The 9,412-nt window shown below is 50.2% G+C and overlaps 1 pseudogene; it reads right to left on the reverse strand.

The window, feature by feature from the left end:
* Positions 1-2,334: 2,334 nt before the first annotated feature.
* Positions 2,335-6,006, reverse strand: LOC115319021 (annotated as a pseudogene).
* Positions 6,007-9,412: the final 3,406 nt, after the last annotated feature.

A 9,412-nucleotide genomic window follows, 5' to 3' on the forward strand; every position in this document is an offset into this window, starting at 1 on the left:
CTCCGCGCAATTCAGAGTCGAGAAATGACACGAAAGCTCCTACCTGCGGAAAATGTGGCAAGTTGGCGCACACAAACTCCGAGCGTCCTGCAATCAGTTCCAAGTGCCTCAACTGTGGCAGACGAGGACATTAGACTAAGGTATGCAGGAGAAAGTCTATACAGGAAGTAAACCTGGAGACAGATCAAGAAGAATGGCTGCTCGGAAGTGTTAAATCTTCTGCTGGCCTGGCTTGGAGAGTCCCGCTCAAGGTCAATGACAAGGTCGTCCAGTTCAAGATTGATACAGGCGACGACGTCAGTGCCCTACCGGAGGATGCGGCACCGAGCTTCAAAAACCTCCAGCCTACTGCGGCCAAACTTTTCGGACCCGGAAGGCAGATGTTAACAGTCATTGGAAAGTTCGGGGCCACGATTCAACATGGTCAGCAGCTGATACATGAGGACATCTATGTTGTCACGAACCTTGACGAACCGCTTGTGGGACGTGAAGCTAGCACAGAACTTGTACTTGTCAAATTCATGCATTCAGTCACCAACCCCACTACTGCCGGTTATCACCAGAAATATCTGGAACTTTTCAGTGGTATTGGAATAATGAAGGTGGAATACAAGATCAAGCTAATTTACAATGCCACACCAATTTGAGTAAACACGTCCCGTCGTGTACCCTTGGCTCTGATATCAAAAGTTGAGGAGCACCTGAGAAAAATGTTAAAGGACGGGATCATAAAGCGAGTAGAAGAACCCACCGCGTGGTGCTCTGGAATGGTGGTGGTTCCTAAGTTGAACGGAGATGTCAGATTATGTGTAGATCCGACACAGCTCAACAAGAACATTGAGCGCGAGAAACTGGTCTTGCCATAAGTGGAAGAAACCTTGGGCCTTCTTTCTAATACATCTTTGTATTTAAAACTGGACGCCAAGGCAGGCTTCTGGCAAATCAAGCTGGCGGCGGAGTCACAGCTCTTGACAACTTTCATCACCCCATTTGGTCGGTTTTGCTTTCAAAGGCTTCCATTTGGGATTTCATCTGCACCTGAGCACTTCCAAAGGAAGATGAACCAAATCTTGGAGGGCTTTCCGGGGGTGCTGTGTCATATGAACGACATCCTGGTGACGGGGTCGAACGAGAAGGAACATGACTCCAGGCTCAAAGAAGTTCTTCAAAGACTGAAAACAGCAGGTGTAACACTAAATGAGAAGTGTGAATTTAAGAAGACCTCTGTCAAGTTCCTTGGCCACATAATCAGCAGCCAAGGACTTCTGCCGGATCCAGAACGGGTTGATGCAATCACTAAAATGCGTCCACCCACCACAGTTCATGAGATAAGGCAATTCATCGGGATGGCCAACCAATTCGGTAGAGTCATCCCACACAGGTCGGAAAAACTAAAACCGCTACGAGACCTGCTGAAAAGGGACATAAAGTGGGCCTGGGATTTTCAGCAGCAGCGTGCTTGGGAAGCAATAAAGAAAGACATCCAAGACGCCGCAACCCTGACTTTGTATGATCCAGGACAACACCTCATCGTTTCGGCAGACGCTTTGTCGTATGGCCTCGGAGCTGTACTGCTACTATGGGATAAACAAGGACATGTGCGACCCGTAGCATTCGCGTCCAAAGGATTGAATGACACAGAGGTCAGGTACACACAAATTGAAAAGGAGGCGTACGCCGTAACATGGGCGTGCGAGCGTTTTGAGAAGTTTCTCTTGGGAACTACGTTCCATGTTCAGACGGATCACCGTCCGCTGGTACCTCTCTTTGGATCAAAAGAGCTGAACCTTATTCCGGCGCGAATACAGCGGTTTAAACTTCGCCTCATGAGGTTTTCCTTCACGATCTCTCATGTTCCTGGTAAAGAGCTGTGTACGGCCGATGCTCTGTCCAGATCGCCGGTAGACTTGCCGGGAAGAACTATGGGAGAGGAACTGGAAGCGTACGTACAAGCCATCATCGGTTCTTTGCCAGTTTCAACTGAGTACTTAGACAAGATTCGGGCACTGCAACGGGAAGACCCGGTCGGAAGAAAACTGAGGGAGTATACCACCACTGGATGGCCCACAAAGGCCAAGGTTGCTCCTGAAGTGGTACACTTTTATTCCGAAAGAAACAACCTCACCATACAAGACGGGCTTTTAGTGAGGACGAACCGCCTTTTCATCCCCCAGCCGCTTCGCAAGGAGGTGTTAGACAAACTTCATGAGGGACAGAGAGAGAACATGTATTTATTTAATGAAAGGTTCACTCGTCTATGGGTTAACGTCCCTGAGGCGAGAGGGAAAAGGAATGTAGGGATTTATAGGAAAGGGTAAGTGACAATGAATGAATCTAGATAAAGTGATGGACCCCAGAGTCCCTGATGTAGCTGATCAGGGAGTCCAGGATTTCTTTTCTGTGCTGCGGCTGTCCCTTGGGGTGGGTCCAGTCTTCAAGGTTCGTGGGCCTTTTCTCGCTGGGTAGCGAGTCCCATGACTCTACTCTAAAGTCTTCCAGGCCTTTGCATTCCCAGAGCACGTGTTTCGTCGTTGCCATGAATCCCTCTGTGCATGTCTTGCACGTTGGGTCCTCGTGGTCCTTCAGTCCGAAGGATGCTTTTTTCGCTGGAGTTAGTGCCATACCTGTCCTGATTCGCCGTAGCCGAACCGTCTCCCATCTTGTGTACCCTGGTGGTATCGGGTCTTCCTCTGTTAGCAGAAGACCCTTCAGGTACAGTTTCCTCCCTTCTTTGGCTTGCTCGGCCATTTCATCTGGGTCTATTGACATTTCATTCGTCGTTTCGACTCGAGAGGTAAGGCCTGGCGCGGAGCTGGTGCTGCTAGCTGCCTCCGCTGCGGCCTGGTGATCCCTCTCGTTCCCCGGGATATCGTTGTGTCCGTTTAGCCACTCGATCGTTAAGTTGGAATCCAGCTTCCTGAGCTCCTCCGCAATATTCTTGATCTTCTTGACCGTTCTGCTTCTCGTTCTGCAGCTGCGGCAAGCTTTCAGTGCCGTCTGAGAGTCGGTGAAGATCCAGGCCCTGTTACCTGGGTCGATTCTTTCACGGATATCTTTGGCTGCGGCTAAAATTGCACGCAGTTCAGCCTCTTTAACCGAGGTCTGCGTTGGAAGCTTCTCTGACCAGGTCCTGTCCCTCGCGATGTCGACAAAGGCTGCTGCGGCAGCCCCGTCGTCCTTCGCGGCATCCGTGTACCTTATTTCCTTACATTCAGTGTTCTCCGCGAGCCACTGGACGTGTTTCTTGGCTGCGAATTTTCTCTGTTTAGTTCCTTGTCCCTTGAATGTTGGCTTGTGATCAGTTACGCCTATGTCTTGCCATGGTGGGGAAGCCTCCTCGATCGGGGGCCTACCTTCCGTGGAGTATCCTAGGATTTCCAATAGTCTTCGCCCATGTTTAGTCCTTTCGAGGCGTTGAAAGTGTGCGATTTGTTGTGACTCTGCTTTCTCCTCTATCTTGTTCATTCCTGCATATTTCCTTAGTTCGTCGAGGGGTGTGTATCTCGGTAGTCCAGTTACCACTCTCATGGTTTGATTGTTCAGTCTTTCAATTTGCTTCCACTGAGCCTTGGTGAGGTTCATCCAGTTGCAGCAGTAGAGCGCTCTGGATGTGAGGAGGGCTTTTGCCATGGTCCGGATTGCTTTTTCGTCCGCCCCCCACGATTTACTCGTTGTCCTACGAATCAATTTCAGAGCCTGGTCCCATACCTTCCTCAGTTCGGGTAGCCATTTGGTACTCCCAGCTGTTTCTTCAAATGTAACTCCGAGGATTTTTATGCTCGGACGCCGTTCTAGTTCTTTTCCCATGAGTTGAAGTTGCACTTGCTGTGCAATCCTTTTTCTGTGGTCCTTTGGTCTCGCAACGACCATGTATTGGGTTTTTTCAGGGGACGGCTCCATCCCGACTTCCTCCAAGTACTTTGCAACTTCGTCGATGCCCCGTTGCATGGTGAACTACTGGTCTCCCAGCGAGCCTCCTTTGGCCCACAATGTGACATCATCCGCGTATATTGTGAACCCGAGGTTTTCAATGCGTCCCAGTCTCGTTGGTAAATCTGCCATTACCATGTTAAATAATGTGGGCGATATCACTGCCCCCTGTGGTACGCCTCTGTTGTTGAGTGTCTCCGGGCCCATTGTGTTCCCGATTTTCACCTTAAACCTTCTATTGGCCAGAAAGTCTTTGATGAATTTTAGCGCTCTGCCCCTTACTCCACATCTCTTAGCTCCTTCTTTCACCGCCCAATGCGGAACGGCATCAAAGGCTTGTTTTATGTCAAGAGCAACTACAAGTCTTGGATCTATGCTCTTCTTGTCTGCCATCACGTCTTCGTATAGCAGCTTGAGACTGTCTGGTGTTCCCATGGCTTCTCTGAATCCTGTTTGCCTCGGGTCTAGCCTGTCGTAGGTCTCGAGATACCATTGTACCCTCTGCAGGACCATTTTCTCTAAGACTTTGCAGATGCTGGACGTTAGTGAAACTGGTCTGAAATTTTCGATTCTATCCTGCGTCTTTCCGGGTTTAGGTATTGGTGTCACCCAAGAGATCTTCCAGGAGTCAGGGATCTTTCCTTTCTTCCATGTTTCGTTATATTTCTTCAATAGCTCTTCTTTGGCCTCGCCTGGGAGGTTACTAAGAGCCGTATATGTTATCCCGTCGGGTCCGGGTGCGCTTCCTTGTTTGGCTGAGTGGATGGCCGCAAGCAGCTCCCCCATGTTGAAAGGTTCGTCCATTCCCGGTTCTTTTGGTGGTTTTGCAGCCCAGCTCTTTGAGCGTTTTTTGCCTCCCTGTTTTGCCGCCGTGATGTGCGGGAAAAATATCTGACTTGCTTTTACCGCCAGCTCCTCCTCCGTCATTTTCAGGCGAAGCGTAAGGTTCTGTGCTGCGTTCCGGCTCTTGCGTTTGTTCTTGTTCATCCCCCTGTAAGTCCGCCAGGCCTTTCCGAGTCCGGTACGTGCGTTGAATGATGCGCAGTGGCTTCTCCATTCATGCCGGCATAGCTCTTTGGAGTATTTCATAGCCATGGCAGTCGCTTTGTTGAGCTTGATCTTATGCGCCGTCGCCCTGCTTCTCCTGAATCTTGTTAACGCTTGTAGTCTACTGGCCCATAGGTTCAGGAGGTGGGTGTCCGGTGTCGGATCACCTTGTTTGACATTAACGTGGGTTCTTGCCTCCTTCATCGCCTTGCAGATGCTTTCTTCAACGTCTTCGTGCCGCTCCAGGCTGCTTAGAATTAGCTCCCGGAATTCGTCCCATTTTAGGATCGGTCGAAGCTCCTTATCTTTCCGCCCACTTGGGTGTGTGACTGTGACCTCGATGGGGTAGTGGCCGCTGCCCTGTGTGTCCCTCCTTGGTGTCCATTGGGTGTCGAGGCGCTTTGTGGCCCACGTGAGATCTGGTGTAGTGTCCTTCTGGCGTTGTTGTTTGGCTAGTCGCGTCTTGACCCCTTGTTCATTGCGGAGTTCAAGCCGGGCTGTTTGCATGGCTGCGATGATGTCTCGGCCTTTCTTTGTGTTGGTGTCGTATCCCCATTCGCGGTGTTGTGCATTAAAGTCCCCTCCGACAATCAGTGGGTCTCCATCCGCCAGCTCGGATAGCTTTCGGATCCATTCTGCCGTCTCTCCATTTTTTAGGGTGGTATTGGGCTTTATGTAGACAGATGCCACCACCAGTTTGAGTTTACCTCGCTTTAGTCGGACAGCAACTACCTCCCTCTTGTCCGAGCAGAGTGCAGTGGTGTCTAGCTGCGTCTGTGGTATGTTTTGGAGTACGCAAACTGCCACCTATCCTTTCTTTTCAATGGGATTCTTCTCCCTGCAGCTTGGCTTAGATTTGATGGTCGGAGTTAGGTAAACGTTGAAGCCGGTGATTGCCATGTCCGGTGTTTTAGTCTCCTGCAGCAGCAGAATTTCTGGTGGCGCATTTCTTTCGAAGCGGAGCTTGAGCTCCGCTGCTCTTGCCGAGAACGTGTTGCAATTCCACTGTAGGATCCGTGTCGGTGCCATCTTGGTCTGTCCGGGTTCGTTAGTTCTAGTTGCTATGCTTGAGTTCAGCAATTTCCTTTTTAATCTCTCCGAGTACTTGGAATACCATATTAAATCCCATTTCCACGTCTTTCTCGAATTTTGCGATTTTGGACTCTTGCTTCTCGAACCTTGCTTCGAGTGTTTGCACTTCCTTCCTCCAGTCTGGTAGTTCGGTGGACTTAGCCTTCGTGCGCTGGGCCCATTCTGGGATCCAGTTTGGGGCTGCCATCTTCTCATTGGAGTCAACTGTTGTCTTTCCTGGGTTGGGAGGAATTCGAATGACCTTCTGCTCAGAGTTTTGTTGGCCGCGAAGTTGGGCCTGTGAGGTGGCAGCTGCTTTGGCTGCTGCCGCGTAACTTTCTCGCAGTAGCTTCGGCTGTGGTGGCTTTGCGGGCAGCTTCTTTTCTGAGATCTTCCTCTTGGGACAATTGTTGCTGGTTGCCACGTGGACCCCACCACAGTTCTTACACTGTGGATCCCTTGTGCACTCCTCCATTTCTTCTTCGTGGATGTGCCCGCATCGGTCGCATCTGCTCTCTTTGCTTGGGCATACGTCCGTTTTGTGCCCAATGTTGTGACAATTGAAGCAGACTATTGGTCTTGGACGGTACGGTTTCACGGTGAACACTTCGCGGCAGAACATGACTTTCTCTGGCAGCCAAGTTCCCTCAAAAGTGATCACCACAGCGTTGCCTTTCTTGCCCATAAGGCGGGCGTAGACTACTTTGGCCGTTCTGCATTCCAAATCCGGTAGTAGCGTTTCGGGTGTCTCGTCGCTGTTATCACCGTGCAAGTAGATGACACCGCGTACTTGGTCGCTTCCCATTGCCTTGTATGGGCTTAAGGCGTACGAGTCTTCGCCTTTCGTAATCTCAGTGACTTTTAGGAGATATTGCATTATCTCTTCGTTCCGCGTTTTTAGCGCAATGGTGTTCGTCTTCGGCTGAATTTGAATTTTGTAGTCATCACGACTGGCGATTCCCGTCTTTTCCACCGCTGTTTTTATATCTCGGGTCTTGAAGTCCTTGACATTCTTTTTGCATATCGCTTTTAGTACCACTGTCTGGGTTGACGTGGGAGTTTCCCGCCTATCTTCCTCAGATGATGTTCTCGGTTTTTGGACTGTCGAACACCGGCGTTTTCGTCGGCGTTTACTTATATACATTTCAAACCCTTCGTCATCGGGGTTCTCCTCCACGGGGGCGGTTCCTAAGCTGTTAGGCTTAGCTTGTCGTTCTTCTGAAGTTGGATTTTCTGGTTTATGTAATTTCTGTAGTGGTGGAAATTGGGAAGTTTCTTGAGAACACACCTCTTCAGATTCCATGGCGTCCCTTTGCCGGCTTGCCATCCAGCCTGGGGTCAACGTCCCTTGTATGTAGCTGTGCAAGAGTGTGGTTATTAATTTGCCGATATCCTCTTTGGTGATTCCCAATTTTCCGAGGAGTCCAGCGTCAAGCTCGATGGCTGTGGTCCTGGCGGGTTCAAGCTGCTGCTGCGCTTTTACTGCGGCTTGTTGACCGCGCGTTCCCGAAGTCAGGGCTGCTGCGGTGTCCATCTTTTCTGGCTCCAAACTCGTCGAAACGACCCCGTCGGTTGCAAAATCAGCGGGCGGAGCGTTTTCGAAGGTCCTTGGTGATTCACGACACCTTCATAAACGTGGCGCTGTTTTGGGGGTGTCGGGACCCCCTAACGATGCCACGGAGCGTCCAGGTTTGATCTTCAAGGTAGTTGGAAGTCCAAAAGCTATAGAAAGCGCCAAACATAGAAAATTATCAGGAGCCGAAAATTCCATGTTCCTTTGCCGGGGCACTTCGTCGTCGTCCTCATGAGGGACACTTGGGCATTAGCAAATGCCGCGAACGTTCGAAGATGTCCGTCTGGTGGCCAGGACTCAGCACACACCTGGAACAGCTAGTCACGAACTGTTCCAGATGTATTCGGGAACGTGTCCCAAAGGTAGAGCCCATGATACCATCGAAACTTCCAGACCGCCCGTGGCAGCCCGTTCCGACAGATCTCTTTGAACTGAACAAACAACACTACCTCCTAGTAGTCGATTAGTACTCGCGCTATGTAGAAGTATGCAAGTTGAGGCAGACAGCATCTGAAGGGGTAATTGGCCACCTCAAAGCAATATTTTCGCGTCATGGTATACCTGAAGTACTCCGATCGGACAACGGTCCTCAATATTCGGGAAAATTATTTCAAGACTTTGTTGCGAAGTACCAGATAACCCATGTCACAAGCAGCCCGCATTACCCGCAGGGTAATGGAGAAGCTGAGAGAATGGTAAAGGTGGTCAACGACATTCTCAAAAAGTCTGATGACCCCAACCTTGGCCTTCTATATTACCGGACAACGACGGGAAGCTGTGGCTACAGTCCTGCAGAGCTGCTAATGGGCCGCCAATTAAGGACAACGCTACCAACTCTTCCCTCAACGTTAATTCCGAAACTTCCCAATCACGAAAAATTTAGAAAAAAAGACAAGGTAGAAAAACAGAAGCAAGTGACAAACTATAATAGCCGACATGCAGTGTGTGAACGCTTGAACGAACCTCTTGATAGCACGGTCTGGGTGAGAAATGCGGCGACAACTGGTAAAGTCGTCGGAGAGAGGACAGAACCAAGGTCGTATGTCGTAGAGATCCCGAAAGGACTTCTGGTGAGAAACAAATGCCATCTCGCTCCGCTGCCGAAAGACATAAGTGAGCAGACACCTCACTCACTGGTCTCGGAGTCAAGAACTACGCTGCCATACCCGGCTTCCAAGGGCGCCGAAGTACGAACAAGGTCCGGTCGGATTATCAAAAAGCCAAAGAGGTTCACAGGGTGACTCCTTTTACTGTTTACGTGTATATATATGTATATATGTGTGTCCTCGTGTGTATGCCTTTTGTGTCCGCAATTTGTTGGTTGAAGCCTCTATAGGGGGAGGAGAGGTAGCAAGAGGCATGGAATAAAGAAGAACGAAGCGCCGGCGACACACGCGTTCCATGTCTAGAGCCCAGCGGACATGGCCTCGTCTCGTCCTTTCTAGATATTGCTACAACGGTGAGGTGCGTGAAGCGAGCGTCATCTGCAAGCTTGCGATAGAGAGCCCAACAGTCAGTGAAGCTTGTTCCAGGGCGGACCCACTCGGCTATTAGCCCTTGCAGGGTTTTAGCGTCACGGGTCTCCACGGGTACAAGAAAGCAGCACCCGCTGCTTTCTTGGGTTCCAACGCGTTGTTTGTTATTAAACTAACAAATCAGCTTCAAGTAAGAGTGGTGGCACTCTCAAGGGTAGAAACAAAAGGAAAAAGAAAAAAAAAGAGGAACATTTTGAGCAGTCAGAGCAGCACGGCCGCTCCTCCTCTCATCAAAGATGACGCCGTCCGTAAATCC

Source organism: Ixodes scapularis, unplaced genomic scaffold (genome assembly GCF_016920785.2).
Source record: "Ixodes scapularis isolate PalLabHiFi unplaced genomic scaffold, ASM1692078v2 PGA_scaffold0__279_contigs__length_252992795, whole genome shotgun sequence".
Lineage (NCBI taxonomy): Eukaryota > Metazoa > Arthropoda > Arachnida > Ixodida > Ixodidae > Ixodes > Ixodes scapularis.